Source organism: Puma concolor, chromosome C2, assembly GCF_028749965.1.
Source record: "Puma concolor isolate L17-30 chromosome C2, mPumCon1.1.hap2, whole genome shotgun sequence".
NCBI lineage: Eukaryota > Metazoa > Chordata > Mammalia > Carnivora > Felidae > Puma > Puma concolor.
The window spans coordinates 96933321-96951172 of record NC_141675.1 but is presented as its reverse complement, the minus strand read 5'-3'; positions in this window follow the sequence as shown (position 1 = coordinate 96951172).

Below are 17852 nucleotides of genomic sequence, written 5' to 3'. Positions count from 1 at the left end.
AGTCAACACTTCAAAATTTGAGTTTGCTAGAAAGTTACCTCATGCCACTTTTTCCCCCTCACCCAATGTCCCACCACGTAGTGTCTAATCACTATTAACTGATTCTGCATGAGTAACAATCTGTTCTTAAAACCAGTGAGAAACATGTCTTTGTGTTTTCTAGCATATAGGGGGAGTGACCCAGTAAGGTTTCTCACTTCTATGCTGTCAACATTTTGTGTACCATCCACATGACAGTACAGAGTAGAAGGAGAGACATCTGCATAACTTGGAAATTTTATGATTGATAGTCACTGTCTTGTCAGTTGAAGACATGTGCATGATGAGTATTTATGATATAAGGAGATTCCTAGTTATAGAGACGTAGGTTTATTCTGATAAAGAACTTTCAAGATTCCAAACACCATTTCCTTTAGGGCAAGAAGATTAGTGCTGATATTTCAGAACACAGTCTTATTATATTCTGGATCCAGTTATTAAGTAGGAAAAGAAAAGACATTTGGCTCTCAGTACATGAACACATATGTGTACACATGCACATAAGTGCACAAACACACATTTAGGTAATTCAGAGTCCTGGTGTAGAGAGAGCTGATGCATTCATAGGGGCAGAGAGGGCCACCAGGTCTCAAGGGAATAGAAGCAGAGAAATTAAACAATTGTCTGACTGACTCACAATTATCCCTCAGCCAAGGAAAGGAAGGTGTGCAATAGCATCACAGGAGCTTTCAGCCATGCATGAACAAAACTGTAGTTAAAATTAAACCAAATAACTTGTGACCTTAGAGAAGAGATGGAGAATCTTAAAGGGAGGCATATATCAATGAGCAAATTGAATTTCAGGCCATGAGGATGCTTGGATTCAATTTGACCATTTTCCTGAGTCTTTTCAAAGGAATGACAAAGCAAGTAACTCTTTGTAAAATCGTGACCATCTCAAACTAAAGAGAATCACATTCTTCTCTCAAGTGCCCACCTGATTTCTGGAGGTACTTCTGAATAGGACAGAGCTGAGCATCCCTTGCTGTGTTGAGAAGACTGAAGCAAGCTTGCAGAAATAGATAATTTTACTAGCCTGAAACCTTTTTAGGTGGGAAGCAGCTGGGAAAAATCACCTCCATTGGACACCATATCACATGTAATCAAGCTAAGGTTCATCTTCAGGAAAAGTTTTAGAAAAAGTGCAAGGACAAAGTGGAGTCCAGGGAGAATAGTGAAAGGACTGAACTTGGAGATGGATCAGGGATGATTTTATGTGTGTCTACAGGCATGTACCCATGCTCACTGTTTATCAGGCATGTACAGGCATGTATATCAGCCCATAAACTTACCTGTGAACTCTAATTGGTCTTTGTTTTTGTTTGTTTGTTTTATTTATAATTTCTTTAGCACCAGCCATCTCCTGCCTGCAAAGTTACTTTCCATCTAACTTTCAGGCAATGGGCCTAGAAACTATATGCAATATCTAAGACATGGCTTAACCCTGGGTGTGGTAGGCAGAATGCCACCCCCCACCCCAAATGTCCACACATCCTAATCCCTGGAATCTGAATTTGTTACTTCACATGGCAATTTTGTAAGTGCGAATAATTAAGGACCTTGAGATGGAGAGATTATCATGAATTACATTGGTGGACCCAACATAATAAAAAAAATTCCACAAAATATGGAAGAGGGTGGTATACCACTTAGAGAAGGAGACAACAGAACAAAGTAGAGGTAACAACAGAAGTAGAGGTCAGCATGATGTGGGGCCAAAGGCCAGTGAAAGCATGTAGCCTCTGGGAGCTGGAAAAATCAAGGCAAGATTCTCCTCTGGAGCCTCTAGGAAAGATGAAGCCTTGTTGGACCATTTGAGACTTCTGACATCCAAAACTCTAAGATAATATACTCATGTTATTTTAAGCCACACAGTTTGTGCAATAGGAAATAGGAAACTAATATACTAGGTGAGCCTCTTCTCAGATATTCTTCTACAGGAATATCATATTTTGACCGTTCACTTAGTTACCACTCATTTGTCATTCATTCTCTCATTTGCCTTAGGGTGACACTGTTATATTCTTCTAATTCTTCTAGGTTCTGGCAAGACAAACATCTAAAGCCTATCTTAAAACTGACTGGGAAGATATAGTAGGAATAAGGGTAGAAATGTGCCCAGCCTATGGGTGGGGTCCAAATGACAGGAAAGTCAGTTCTGCTTTGGAAAATGATTAGAAGATACTTTCTCAAATGGAAATTTGAAAGGTGTTTTGTTAGTTGTCAAGAAAAAAAAATGAGAATAAAGATCACTCTAGGAAGGGGAGTAGGATGAGAAAAACTCCAGATACTGAAAGAGCTAAATATGTTTTGGTGGGAATGTATGGTGTTAGTTTCCATGTTGATGGAGACAAAACTGAAGGTCTAAGTCTAGAATACAGGCTCTGAATTTTACCTTGTAAGTGGTGGGGAATATTAATAACAGCAGTAGCAATTCTAAATATATGTTTTAGGAAGTTACTTAGGTGGTAAGCCAGAGTCAGAGAGACCAGTTAAAAAGTTAAAAGGTTATTGCAATGGCCCAAGGCAAAGGTAATGCAGACCAATCTAAAGTAGCAGCATTAAGAGATAGAAAGAATGACTCTGAATCAAGAAATATTAAGAAGGTAGAATCAACTGGACTTGATGGTTAGTGAGATAGAGTAAGAAGAGAAAGGACAGAATTCAGGTGAAATCTGAGTTTGAGGCTTGGGTAGCTTGAGTACTGTTTTGCAAAAGAGGACATGAAGAAGGAGAGCCAGCTGGCTGGAAAGAGATAACAACTTAATCTCTATTTACAAGTCTTGGTTTTATGTATTCTTTCAGATTCTCTCTAATTACTTTATGAAATAATAACATGTTTCTTGAGAGGAGGGATCATATTTTCCATCTTTAGCATTCTCCTTGCCTACCATAATGGTGGACACATGATAAATTCTTGTTGAATTGAAAAGAATATTGTGCTCAGTAAGAAAGATGTGTGTTTTGAACCCAATTCAAATGTGGTGCTTGGGGTTTAAAATTACCCTGAAGGTCAATAAACATAGCTCTAGGCAAAGACAGATCTCTTAGAAATGGATTAATCAACTATTGATGTTAGAATTTTTCTTCTAGCGTGATGCATTATCTTTAATGTTAAGGGAAAGAAACAACTCCCATGTATTCTAGGACTTTGATTTCAGGCATAACTACTGAACAGGGTGGAATTTCATTCTCTTTTTTGATAATCCAAGAAATAGAACAAGTATTTTTGCATACCTATTGTGTTCATTGAGTTCCCCTGCCATACAGAAAGATGTATTTTTTTTTTTTTATTCTATTAAAAAATCAAATCAGGGGCACCTGGGTGGCTCAGTCAGTTAAACATCCAACTTCAGTTCAGGTCATGATTTCATGGTTCATGAGTTTGAGAGTTTGAGCCCCCCCTCCCCCCCCCCCCCGCCCCATCAGGCTCTGTGCTAATAGCTCAGAGTGTGGAGTCTGCTTCAGATTCTGTGTCTCCCTCTCTCTGTCCCTTCCCTGCTCACACTCTGTCTCTCTATCTATCAAAAATAAATAAACATTAAAAAAATCAAATCAAATTTCTGCTAGGTTGATCAAATCCTCTGCTGTACAATTAATGACTAAAAGTTTAAAACACTGAACTATGAACACCACAGCTAATCCAGTCACAGTGGCAGACATGGCACAATGAAAGAAATTTTAATTCTCCCAGAGTTGAACCTACTTAACCAAAGAGGTTTTTATTTTTATTTCAATTGTACACAATCCTAATTTACCAGTTAATATATCAGTTATTCCTTCTATGGAGGAAAAGCATCCTAAATTTTTCTTATTCTAATATTACATGGGAGTTAAGATCTTGAACAAACAGCCCCTAGAACTGAATACTGAGTGTAATACTCTAGAAAGACAGCAACGCGCTCAGCAGCCAAACAGGTTAGAGTCTTAATTATATGGTAATATGCAGAACAAACATGGTGTCATGGCACTTGGGGAAAACAGCTGGTGAGAATTTTCTGGATGCTTTCATTGTATTTTCCTGGCCTAAGCAATAACAAACAATAGGTCAGGTTGTAAGAGTTCATTGTTAGCCCATGGTACCCAGCAAAGAAAATGGTGATATTTCCTGGCAAAGAATGTATCAGCAAGTATCATTTTGAAGATTTAATCTTATGACCAGAGTTAACGATTGTCTCACTATTTCTTGAGCATGGACATCTCAGAGAGTAAATGGTTTCTTGTTCTGACAATATAGAGCAGATTTTAATGTTTGAAAAAAAAAAAATTGGACCTATTAATCCTGGTGTGTGTTACTCTTAAATCCAAGGAAATGAAGAAACATTGATATAATTTCTGCCTTTCAAGAATGAAAATATCTATTAACCACAGAGTACCCAGCAGCATACACAACCAGCACCCCTAGAGATACTTAGCCTGACATAATAATTGTGTTTTGCTAGCTAAATGCTGATTCCCTCTTGGTCTTACGCAATTTATTTCAAACAGACTGCTTGATCCAGCAGCTAAGAAGTCAGATGAAAATCTTCAGTAAGGACGTACTGAAATAAAAGAGCAGATAGAGGTAAAAAGGCCAGGCACAAAAAGGCAGAAACAGGAAGAATAAGTACCAATTGCTTTTAGCAGTGCTTAAAAGTTACTGGGCTTTTTGGTCAAATGCATATTCTGATTCAGAAGATCTGAGATGGGGCATTGTAACAAGTTCCCAGGACATGCTGCTTATCCCAGGAACACATTCTAAGTACCAAGAGTAGCACTTTTCTAGTGCTTGAGAAAGCTCAAACCACCAAAATAATACCTGCCCCCAATCATTCCTTCATGTTCTCTTTTATGGGATACAGTTTTTGTTTCTCTCTAATATCATTTCATTTGTTCTTTTTTTAGTGCCTTATTATGTGTGCTATCTCATGTACTGGCCTGGTGTTTGGACAAAGAATAAACTCAATGTCCTGACACCATCTTTTCCTTTACCACTATTTCCCAATTAGACGATGGAGTAGGCATTGTATCTTTTGGCCACCTGCCTGATAACCTAAGAGTAGAACTTCCTACTTACTTTTGAAAATGGCAAAAGGAAGAATACATGACAGAATTCTCAAAAATTAAGCCAGTGAAGAGAAAAAATGCAAACACACAAACTAAAAAACAAACCAAAACCAAAACCAAAACTGCCAGCCTCCAAGAAGGGTAGTGCTGTGATCATTAAAAGTAATATTAGGGGTTCCTGGGTGGCTTAGTCAGTTGAACGTCTGCCTTTGGCTCGGGTCATAATCTCACAGTTTGCATTGGGCTCTCTGCTGTCAGCACAGAGACTGCTTCAGATCCTCTGTCCCCTCTCTCCCTGCTCCCCCCAACCACCTTAAAAATACATAAGTGTTTTAAAAAAAAGGTGATTTTAAAACTTCTGAGAAACATCCTTCATGCTTCAGTTCTCTTGTGAGAAAGACTGGATTGGACCAGAAGGTCTGCTGTTGGTGGGACATTCAAGTCTGTCTCTGTTGCTGTTTGAATATTTCTTCAGCTGAGGAAGAAATATTTCCTGTAAATCTTATGCATAAAAGCCAGACTCTCTTGCCAACTAGGAAGACAGGGGGAAAATAAAGAGCAGGGTAAGGGTAAGGAAAAGAAGAGGCACTTCAACACCTGTTTCCTCTCTTAAGACATACTCCTCCTATTAGAAGGAAAACATCCAAACCAGCTCTTTACTTTCCCCTTATACCATTTCTGCCAGAGAAGGGAAAAAAAAAAGGAAGAAGTTAAAAAAAGTAAAGGAATTAAATAAATATCATATTACACAGAAGGCAAGAGTTGTATAACACAATGTCAGTCAGTTTACGCAGATTTGTAGAGTGGTATTATAAACCTTTGGCGTTTAGTCCTGGGAAAATATTGCTGCAGCTTACATGAGGAGTCCACATTTGCAAAATAGAGTGTGATATGCATTGTAAAGGGCCTCAGTCTTCACCCTTTTGACCAGGGTAGTACAGGAAGAAGTGGTTTGCCCCTGTCTGCTTTATGGTCAGCATCCGTCAAATGGCAATCCTAACAGGAAAAGCATGCATAGCTCTCATGCAGGAATTAAGATTGACGGAGTTTGTGAACAACAAGCAAACTGCACCATCATTACAACTGCTACCAATCTAGAGGCACGATGGACAATGACCTAGGAAAAGGAGATGAGTGGAAGAAAAGCAGAGGGGAAATAAGCACTAGGCATGAGAAAGCCAAAGACCTGGGAAGGAATACAATCAAACCACAGGCAGCTGACCTCATTCTCAAAGAAGTGAATAATACATTTCATGTAAGTGGGTGAATGCAGGTAGTCAGCAACGGACGCAAGATCCTCTGCTGTTTTCCTACTCTTATGTTGTCAGGCTCGCCCATCATACATCCCTCATTCTTGCCCATCATACATCCCATAAGGTGACAGAAAGCAAAACAAAATCAAACAAGGCAGGAGAAAAGAAAAGAGGAAAAAAAAAAAGAAAAAGCCTTACTCTCAGTACTTTAATACAAGGGAAAACAGAGGAGGGGCACAGAGGAAGAAGAGATTAGAAAATGTATTAAATTCTCCCCCTCGCCTCAGATATGGTGTTTCTGCACATTACTAGACTTGCTCCTGAGCAAGAGAATATAATTTACCCCATGGCCACAAGCATGGCCTGGATAATAGGAATACTCGGGGGTAGCAATTCTGTAGATGTAAAAGGTACAAATTCAAAAGAATAAGAGAAAACATGGGGATGAAGAATAAAATAAAAGATTAGCAAGAGCCAGAGAAAGATAAAAGAAAGTGCAAGAGAAAAATGGTTCATTTGTAGAACTGATACATTAAAATAAACTCTAAAACATTGTCCCAGGTTTCAAAGACATCAAGGGGATTTTAAAAGAGGACAGACCTACCAGGGAACTGAGTAAATTATGTAATATGTAAAGCTAACTTACAGAATAAGAATAAGAAGATCTACCATTTGTTAAACTCCTACTATGTGCCAGGCATTCTCTTGGGGCTTTATATTCATTAAATCCATGAATGTTTGCCACTGTCATCTGATAGAGGCTGCCCAGAAAGCTCAAATTCACTGAACTTTTCTCCCCATCCCTGCCACAGCCCTCGCTTTCATTACAGCTTGAAATTGCAATTGAAAGTTAGTCCTTGATTTCTACTATTACAATATAAGAATGTAAAGGATAATGCGATATTTTTCAGAAAAAATTTAGCCTGGGTTAGCCATCAGGTAGCTGAGAGAAGGTGAGGTTAGTCATGAAGAGGAGATGAGAATAAAGAAGACAAGGGAATAGAATGCGTTCTCATCATTGAGGATCCAGGGTTCTGAAAAAAGAGATTCGTAACTATAGGCACCTGTTTCCTAGTCCATCATTTTACCTGGAGCTGGTGCCAATGGTACGTGGGGGGCAGGGGTAGAATGAGTACATGAATAATAAATATGTATCTCTGAGGAGAGAGGAGAACCTTGCTTTTGTGACAATCAGAATATTCCCAATATTCTGAAAGAGTGGGGAAGTTACATAGCTTTAAATAAAACTAATTTAAACACACACGCAAACACACACACATACACACACACCTTGAGGAGCTATCTGGCTTTGTTGAGCTGAAAAGCTGTTATAGGTAATCTATTCTAATCTCATCTCATTTCGTAGGTGGGGAAACCATGGCCCAGTGAGATCAAGTGGCTTGCTCACCCCATTCCAGGTAGCAGTCAGCAGCAGGCCTAAAATAGATGTCTGATGACATTCACCCAATATCTTCAATATTACTCCCCACATCAAACAGCTCTACACAACACTAAAGAAAGTATACTTTGGATCAAAGTAAGACAGAGCTTAGGCAAACACTTCCAGACCTATCTAACAATGGTTACTGGGCCCCTGTGAATCTTACTTACGAGACAGTGGAGGAAAATGGGCTTCCTAATCAAACAGGGGCAAAACACGCATAACCCAAAATTATACTAAAATTGTGGGTGCTTTTTTTTGCCAACTGTATTATCATTTATATTTTATGTTATTAGATTGCATATTGTGAGAATTAAATGAAATAATACATGTAAGAGGCCTAGCAAAGTATTTTCCCCAACGTTTATTTATTTTTTTTTTATTTTTGGGACAGAGAGAGACATAGCATGAACGGGGGAGGGGCAGAGAGAGAGGGAGACACAGAATCGGAAACAGGCTCCAGGCTCCGAGCCATCAGCCCAGAGCCCGACGCGGGGCTCGAACTCCCGGACCGCGAGATCGTGACCTGGCTGAAGTCGGACGCTTAACCGACTGCGCCACCCAGGCGCCCCGAGGCCTAGCAAAGTATTGATTCTCATTTCTTCCCCCAATAATCAACAGATCATTTTGGGGGGAGGGGGATATAAATGATTCACTCAGTCTTCTTGGAAGCCTTCAAGATCTCCTCTGAGCATCCTAATTCTGTTTAAACTCTTATTCTCTTTTTTACAGATGGTGAAAAAAAATAGAAGATATAAGATTTTTTTCTTGATTAATCACCCACCCCCAACCTTAGAGGCGTGAGACGCTTACTCTGCCTTATTACTGCCATGCAAAGAAACAATGGCAACGCAAAATATCTGTGACATTTCTCTACGAACAACAGAAAAATTCTGAAATACAAGTAATATTGGTGTTGCATTATATTTTATAAGGAAGAGACCACACATATTGTCCTGGGGAAGTACGTAGTCAGAGGTATCTGTGCACTTACCTTTATTGTTTTACATCACATACCTCATTCTGGGTGGGCACACAGAGGAAAAAAAAAAATTTAGGTTCTGTCTGGCTTCCACAAAGTCCTTTCCCTGGCAATTTATATGCTTTCCTTTTCCAGTCTATACTGATTCTCAGAAGCAAAGATTCTCCTGATTCTAGGCCTCGGTTTTGAAGAAAATAGGATAGAGAATGAAAAATGTATTATTGAGCATGGCCTTTGTTCCAGGAACCATTGCTGATATTTATTTAATTCATATACCTATCTTTCCCTCTGGAAGGTAAAGCAGAACATTTGTATTGTGGCTCACTACTAGTACTAAGAAGAATGCCTGACCCATAGTAGTTGTTTAATACATACTTATTCAATGAATAAATGAGTAGTCCACCAAGCTGGGTAGCATTCTCTTCATCGTACCGTTAAATTGACTAAAATTCAGAAAGATTAAATTTCCTTGACGTGGTTCTAAAGTTAAACACTAGGAAGAGCCTAAACTTAAATCTAAGTGGGACCAGGTCTCTAGTTTCTCTACTATATTGCATTGGTAAAAGGACAAATGGATTATACACAGTTCATTAGTCTCTTATCTTAATAAGTTCAGAAGTAAAAGCATTCTATAGTAATAAAAATTATGTGAATATGATTCTCCCCAGTCTTTGATGTTGCTGACCATCTTCCTTGCCCTCTGAGGAACTTAAGTCTTATTGAAACAACAACAACAAAAAGTCTATCTTGTAGCCTGCAGACATAAGAGATCAATGTCAACTCTATATATGGAGATAATTTTTTTTAAGATTTATTTTATTTTATTTTTTTAGAGAGAGAGAGAGAGAGAGAGAGAGAGAGAGAAAGTGGAGGAGAGGTTCAGAAGGGAAAAGAATCTTAAGCAGGCTCCATCCACAGAGCCCGACGTGGGGCTCAATGTGGGGCTCAATCCCATGACCTTAGAATCATGATCTGAGCCAGAATTAAGAGTCAGACCCTCAACTGACTGAGCCACCTAGGCACCCCCTGTATTGGGATAATTTCTAATGATCAAGGGCAATACCATCTTTGGCCAAAGATCTTGTGTCCCCGACCTTGCAAAAGATGAGTAGTGTGACTGTAGACCAGTCATTCATTTCTGATTCTCACTTTTTTCATCTGTAAATATTAAGGTGTGGAAGAAGATAAATGTTAGTAGGAACAATTGCATCTCTAATATTCTATGATTTCTTCTCCCTCAACCAGACAGCTCACATTTTAAGAATTGAGAAAATGTGAATTTTACCTTGCTTCTTCTCTCAAGGAATCTCACACATTTTTATAATTGTTATGTAATTGTCTACATAGTCCACTCAAGGACATTGTGAATTGTGGAAAAAATGGAGTACATTTGTCCTTGCCTAGTCACATGAACAGTTAAGATTGCTTTCAGTGGTGGTCCCTTATCCATCAGATAGATTTTTTTACATATTTACCCCTTCTTTATTTTTAAAATTATTATTTTGATCAGGTAGATTTTTATAATTTTATTTATTTATTTCTACTTTATGTTTCAAAAATATGTTTGCTACAGATTTAGGTTGGTTATGGATGAAAACATGACAAATTTGAACTGTAGTGACTGCCACTAAACAGGTTTAACCAGCAGTTAGATCATTTTACTGATTTTCCATTACTCAGAATTACGGGCTTTGACCATGGGCTATAACAGAGAGGCAACAAGTGTCAATTAGTGAAGTGGATCAGGCAAAACAACAACAACAACAACAACAACAACAACAACCACAACAAAATAATGAATAACTACTAGCATGGCCTCCATTTTGGGGGTGGTAACAGGAACTGACAGAGACCATGGTTAAATGAAGACCACAGATCCTGTCTAAAGGAGGCAGCCCCAGCTGAGTTTAGCCAAATTTTGTCATGTATACTTACTAGTCTAGTGTATCTAAATGTTATTATGTTTCTTAAGTCATAAATCTTAAGCCTTCTATGAAATGTTCCAGGTTTGTTTTTTTGGGTTTGTTTTTGTTTTTGTTTTTTTAGTGTTTTAAGTTTATTTATTCATTTTGAGAGAGACAGAGACAGTGTGAGTGGGAGAGGTGCAGAGAGAGAAGAATCCCAAGCAGGCTCTGTACTGCCAGCACAGAGCCCAATGCGGGACTTGAACCCACGAAATCGTGAGATCATGGCCTGAGCTGAAACCAAGAGTCAGATGCTCAACCAACTTAGTCACCCAGGCAGCCCAAATGTTCCATTTTTAATATTGGCTCCATTTCTAAAAATAAACAAAAACTGTATAGGCCAGATAAAATACATGGAATGAATTTGGATTTAAGTACTCTCACTTAGAGAGATCTTTTTCTGAGAATTAGCGTTTCCTTCCTGAGCAAGCAGAGTATGTATCTGTGTGTATGTTTGTGTGTATCTGATTTAGCAAGTAGCTATTAGACACTAAAAAAAAAGGGGGGGGGGTGGTCCTGGGGGAGCATCTTGATAAAATAACCTGTGACCTCATGGAAAACACAAATGGAGTTCCCAAGACACCCTAGATTGTTCTGTTAGACAAAAGCTATCCCAGTCTATTCTGGGCAGTTTCTCTAGAAATAGGCTCCACATTAAAGACTTTGGGAAATATCCTGCTAGGAGTAGGAAGATGGCTAAGATTAGCTCCTGTGGATAAAGGATGAAGTGCCCTGATATGTGATGGAGGTGTATGACAATGGATTACACAAGAAAAGCCCCTCCTAAAGGTAGAAAGATCAAGGAATAAGACAGTAATGTTATAAATCAGCCTGTACACACAGATATATCTCCAAGCCAATACTAACTTCTAGAGCACATTTCTCTTAAACAATGAACACTCTAGTACACAAGTTAAAAGTCTCTACCTATTTTCAATTTTAAAATAGTTTCTCAATGTTTTAGTGGTATGCTGTATTTGCACATATAGTTTTTTCAAGTACTATTGTATGGGGAAGTAATTGACAAGGCCATAATGAAAGAAGACCTACCCTGCGTTCCTCTCCTTCTTTGTGGAGGCCACTTTAAGGGTCTCAGCTTTACACAAAAGGGTCTGCCACCCAGGACCTATATGCCACACCAGCAACAAGGGTGCAGTGGGCCATGGCACAGCAAAATATGACAGAAGAGAGAAAATACTAAGCAGAAGAGACAGCTGAAACGAAGAAGCAGGAGGGGGGTGGCACAAATGCCTCCTATCCCAGGTGTATTAAGTGATCAGAGAAGTGACAGTCACCATACAGTTGGGTTACAGCCATAAAATGAGACAACTGAGCCCCATCTGGGGTGAGATTAATTTTCTGTCCCTTATTTATCCTCTAATTTTTAAAAATTCCAAATATCACATCTACTATGAAAGAAGATTCCAAACGTAAGTACTACTTTTCCTGCAATACAAGCAAATTTCCCGTTATCTCTTCTGAATCTTACTAGCAACACTGTCATGTTCAGAGTCGAATCCTTTTTTCTAAAGCAACATATTATAGGAATGAACTTTAAAGATGAAATAAGTATAAGAGATATGATTATCTCTGCCATGCAACTAGAAACAATAATGAGGTAGTATGGTTTTCTGTATAGCACTTCCCTTACTATCATCCCATGCTATACTCTCCTTGGTTATTCTCATATTCCCATCTACCCTGAGAGTGAAAGAGAACATGGATAATTACTCCATCTATAGACTCAAAGGCATTCCCAAGTTCCCATTGTTGGGTGAACTGAACCCAGACCTTGATTCCTATGATTCCAATTACGGAGCTTTGTTAATTTGCCTATAAATCTTGACTTTGCATTCCCATCTCTCAAACTATCATTTTAGCATAAAAATATCAAAGGGAAGATATGAACTAATAATTAGCATATCACTTTAACAAGGCCTACATCTAAGAATCACCATGGTAAATGTGGGTAGTATGTAGGACACAACCTCAGAAATATTCTCAGAATTCCAAGAAGTAAGAACACGCATACTTACTTTCGTGGCACCTTTAACACTAGACAATGCATGTGCTAGGAAGTAACCATTTCTCTCTTCCTCCTCCTTACAGCACAAGGTAACAGATGGGCTATCTCAACTAAAAATGTCAGCACTTTATTGACCAAGCTTCTCCTAGATTCCATAATAGCAATATGTGAATTATGATTTCTCTTTTCAGGGACTAAGGGGGCATAATTATTATTCAGGAAAACTTGCTTGGCTTTTTTCACGCTGCCATTTCAAATGTTATTCCATTTTTAAGACACTTGTATTTTTCTCATTCTACAATATTGTCCTATATAAGAAGTATTTCCTTCCTGACTCATAATTCAATGCTTAGACTATTAGACCATACCACCTGCTATAGGGTGACATGCATCTCATTAAAGATAGCTGCCGTTATTAATGATCAAGCACAGCTCAATGAGTACAGTAAAAACTTTAAACATAAGCATAAAGCAAAACGCTAAAGATAAATTAGGGCTGCAAGGAAACTCAGCTTCAATAAAGCATCTGGCTGAAATATCTATATTCAGCTTCAGTCTAATACACCAGAAAATACTGGCTTTTGAGTATTAACTACAGGCCTTCTACATAACAAATATTCATATTTTTACTTCCCATCCATCCTACAATTAAACCTAAACCCAAATCTTAAAGCATACCTAAAAACTTTAATAGGAACTCTATATATATTCACAGAAATCATCTCTTTTGTTGGGCATATTTTATGAATTAGGTATTATCTGCATTAGCATGGTACGAGAAATATGTTAAATATTTTAAATGACTTGATTCAAATTTCCATTGTGCCTTCATATTGAGTAAAATAACAAAAAGCATTTCTCAAGATAGTATTGTTCATAGTTTACCATTGTTTCCTCCAAATGTGAGAAAGGGTCTAATTTATGACATTATGCCATGGTGTTTCCTTATCTTGTTAAGTGATGCCATTTTCTGCCTTTCTCACCCAAACAGCATCTGCTAGTCACAAAACTAGAAACACATCTTTTAATTAAATGCTTATTTTATTTTCCCTAGGGACGATGGATTGTAGAATTACTTTCTCAAGATTTACTGTTTCCTTTCCCTTTATCTCAAGCCTGGATATACATTCAACATATCCTCTGAAGTAACAACCGTCCCATCTGGCTGAGAAGTGATGGACACCGTTCCTTAATCACACCGTACACTCTGTTCTTGGCACCTCCATGCCCAAAAGATATCAACAAATTGGATGGAATTCAGAGAACAGCAAGAAAAATGATTAAAGAGATGGAGGCACTGGCTTATGAGTAAAGATGAAAGGACAAAATCTGTATAGCTTGGCAAAGCAACAACTGAGGTACCATATGATAACTGGCTACAAGTGTTTGAAGAAATGTAAACACCAAGCGAGGAGAGGGAACTTTTTAGGATGATCTACAGAATAAGCAGAAGAAAAGAACAGAATTGAAGAAATGGGAGAGATTTCCTAAAGAGGGGATGTTTGCTCATCTGTTGCAGATGCTGATAAATACCAGAGTGAAGTCTAAAGAAAACAATGTGCATCTCATGCTTTTAGGTGGCAATCACGGTTGACCTACACCAATAAAGTGGCAATCTGTTTGTATGCACACATATAATATTTGTGCTGTCTTTTTCAGTTTACCAAGTGCTTCCACACACATCATGTCATTAAATTAACAGAATGAACTTATGCCATTACTAACTAATCTTAAATAAGAAAAAGCAGAAGTTTCCTTCTGCCTAGGTATTGAGGCAAACAGGTAAATCACAAGCGAAACATATGCGACTCTGAATTTATAATCTGTTTGCTTTCTCAACACTCTATCTTCCAGAATTCCAATACAATTTAGACTATGCTCACTCACAATCTAGAAAAAGTATTTAAAGTTATGTCTAAAGCAACAGTCCTCATTCTACCTGTTCTCTTGCTGCTCTTTGCTGGAGGAGATTAGACATGAAGTATTACCTGGGCAAAATTTTGTGAGTAATCTTTTAATTCTATTGATGACCCAGTGGGAAAATGACTCCTGTTTGGCTACTCTCTTCCCTTGGGTGATGGGTTCCATCATGGCTTACTGCCTAATTCTGTCAGCTGCAGCCCTCAGATCATTCATTAATGCAAAGTGTTAAGATTCACTTAATATTATACCCCACCCCATGTAAGAATAACCCGAATAAAATTTTTTAAAGAGTTGCAGCTCAAATGTGCTAAGAGATATTATGTGTGTATTGTTCACTGGCTTCAGGTTGTGAATCCTTTCCAACCACCTACCTACCACATGTTAGGTTTCTGATGGAGATATACTTGTAAAGTAATTCAGTTATGAATATTATTGTTTCTAACTAGAGCATTGGGTCCAAATCCCCTAAAGATTTCTAACATTGATGAATTGGTCTGGAGTATGTATGAGTTACAAAGGCACTTCTGTATAGATAAGAGTCTGAAGTATATTCTCTGTTTCATGCTTCCTTTCCCTGGTCCACATAATGATTTCCTATTAGCTTTCTCTAAGTTATTGCTGGAAAGGAAAGAAAGACACATTTCCCACCCATTAGGAAACTCCAAAGTACCTATACCATAAAATATATTGGAAAACAAGTGAAAGGATCAATGTCAAAGTAAATAATGTAATGAGAACATAAAATCTCCCCCAAATCAGGAGAATCTTCCTTGTAGAACTAAGAACTTTTAGAAAATTTTCTCTTCATCCTGCAATTTGTGGACCTTTGCACAAAATGTGTGTCCTTGATCTAGAACATATAAAAACCTCTTGGGAAGTATAAAGAAGTTGGAAGTGGTGAAACATTGGCCTTTACTCTAAAAAAAAACTACAGGATTTATCTTAAATACAAAGAGCTTAGCAAGTGATGTTTTGGCATGACAACCCTTCAGAAATATTATTAAAATAGTGACATCTACTCTAAAGCTGGATCTGTCTGTTAGATGTTAGATGATGGCAAGATTTTGAGTGTATATATTCTAGAGCAGTAGGTCTCAAATTTCGATGTATATATCAATCACTGGGGAAACTTGTTAAAGTGCAAGTTTGTATATAAGAGGTCTGGACTAGGGTCTGAGATCTTGAATTTCTAATAAGTTCCCAGATGATGTTGATGTTACTGGTCCATGTACTGTATTCAGAATAGCAAGATTCTATAGGACATTTTCATTCTAGCTGTACGGCACAGCAGTAAAAAATGGCTACAGACTAGCCATGTACATTTCAGAGAAAACTCACTTTTGAATTAAATTCATTTCATATGGTATTAACAGAATGCATGCAGGTAGCAGGCTCTTATATTAGTAGCTTTATTTACATTACAATTTTATAACATTTTCCTTCTTTTAATTCAAGTTCAATTTTTAAAAATATGTTTTAAGTCCACACCCTGATAATAATTCTACTTTGGAAAAGGGCCCTGTGGAAGGAAGGAAGGAAGGAAGGAAGGAAGGAAGGAAGGAAGGAAGGAAGGGCAGAAGAAGAGGGAAGGTGGGAGGGAGGGAGGAAGGAAAGAAGAGAAGAAACAAAGAAAGGAAGAAAAGAAAAAAAAAAAAAAAGAAAAGAAAAGCTCCAGTCTGTCTGGACCTCTGAGAGATAGCTTTTGCAAGGAATTTTTAAGTTTGGGCCCAAAAAGTGGTCTTTCGTTCTTCATCCTAGAGGCTATAATGGAAACTAGGATGAAGAACCCAACAGTGGCTGTTTGGGAGTGGAGGAGGGGCCATCCAGACCCAGTGAATTACCAAGGAAACACAAGGCCTATTTTTCTGTGAAGCTAAACTTCAAAAAACAAGCCACGAGTTACAAAGGGAAAAGTGTGATTGCTTTGACAGCAAAAACAAGCAAATATCTCCAGAGGGGATTAGTCCCTCTGCTTCAAAGTAACCAAAACAAAGAGAGCTGAGCCAGCTTCACTGGGAACAACACCTGTCCATCACACAAGGGTGAGCTAATAGAACAGCAAACAGCACCTATGTGCACCACTCAGCAGCGGGGATGGCTAAAATCAATTAATACACTTTCACTATCAAGATTTAACTTTCTAAATTCAATGTTCTTTCATGGAGTCATAGGGATGTTAAAGATCATCCACATCCAGGCCACATTCCCTTGCCCCACCCCCCAACCTCCAAAGCCACTGGGCCCTTCCTGTTCAGCCTACCAGCTTCCCTTCCAGGCTCTGTCCTAGCAGGTGTTCCCTGTTTCATGAAACAGCTTTAATTCTCCAACAACTTTAATTACTGGAAAAAAAAATAACTTACTTAAATTAGAGCCAAAAGCTAAGTCTAATTTATGAAGAAGGTTTTTGGCCTTTGGGCAAAAACTTTAATTTCACTTCCATTCAAAAACTCTTCAAATAAAAGGATGGCTATCATGTCCCCATGAAATATTCATTCTCTCAATGTAGTCACCTCATACGGTGGTATACTGATCTTTTCTTTTAACCATCCAATTACCACCTAGGTTTCAATGCGCCCTTTAAAATATATTGGCTAAATGTAGGGCTCCAGATGTAATCGAGTTAGTGCACAGTAAGTTTGGATTTTTACTTCCCACAATCTGGGGGTTATATTTCTATGAACTCAGTGTAAGATCACTCTATTCTTTATCGTAAGTCGTGTCAAAATTTGATGTCTGTTTTTATATAAACTGATATTAAATTACCTTTCCTCCAACCTGTCTTGTGCAATGGAAGTTTTAATCCAAGTGTGGGACTTCAATTGATTCTTGCTGATTTTCAGCTTGTTTTAGCTCACTGTTAAGCTGACAGTCTTGAAGTTTTGTTCTGTTATTCAGAATATGAGATATCCCTCACAAATTAGACTTTTGAAAACTTAATAGCAGTCCCTGTGTTTTGTTTTTTATCCAACTCACTGCTAAAAATATCAAATACAAAAAGGTCTGAAGCAGATATGAACGTAGGTTGATAGAGACTTCCAGCATATTTCATCAGCCAAATACAGATTTGCTTAAATATTCCATGTTTTCTCCCCCGCCATTCCTCTCTCTCTCTCTCTCTCTCTCTCTCTCTCTGTTTAATTCCTCCATTTACTGGCCTTAAGCAAGGGTCTTATGTTTA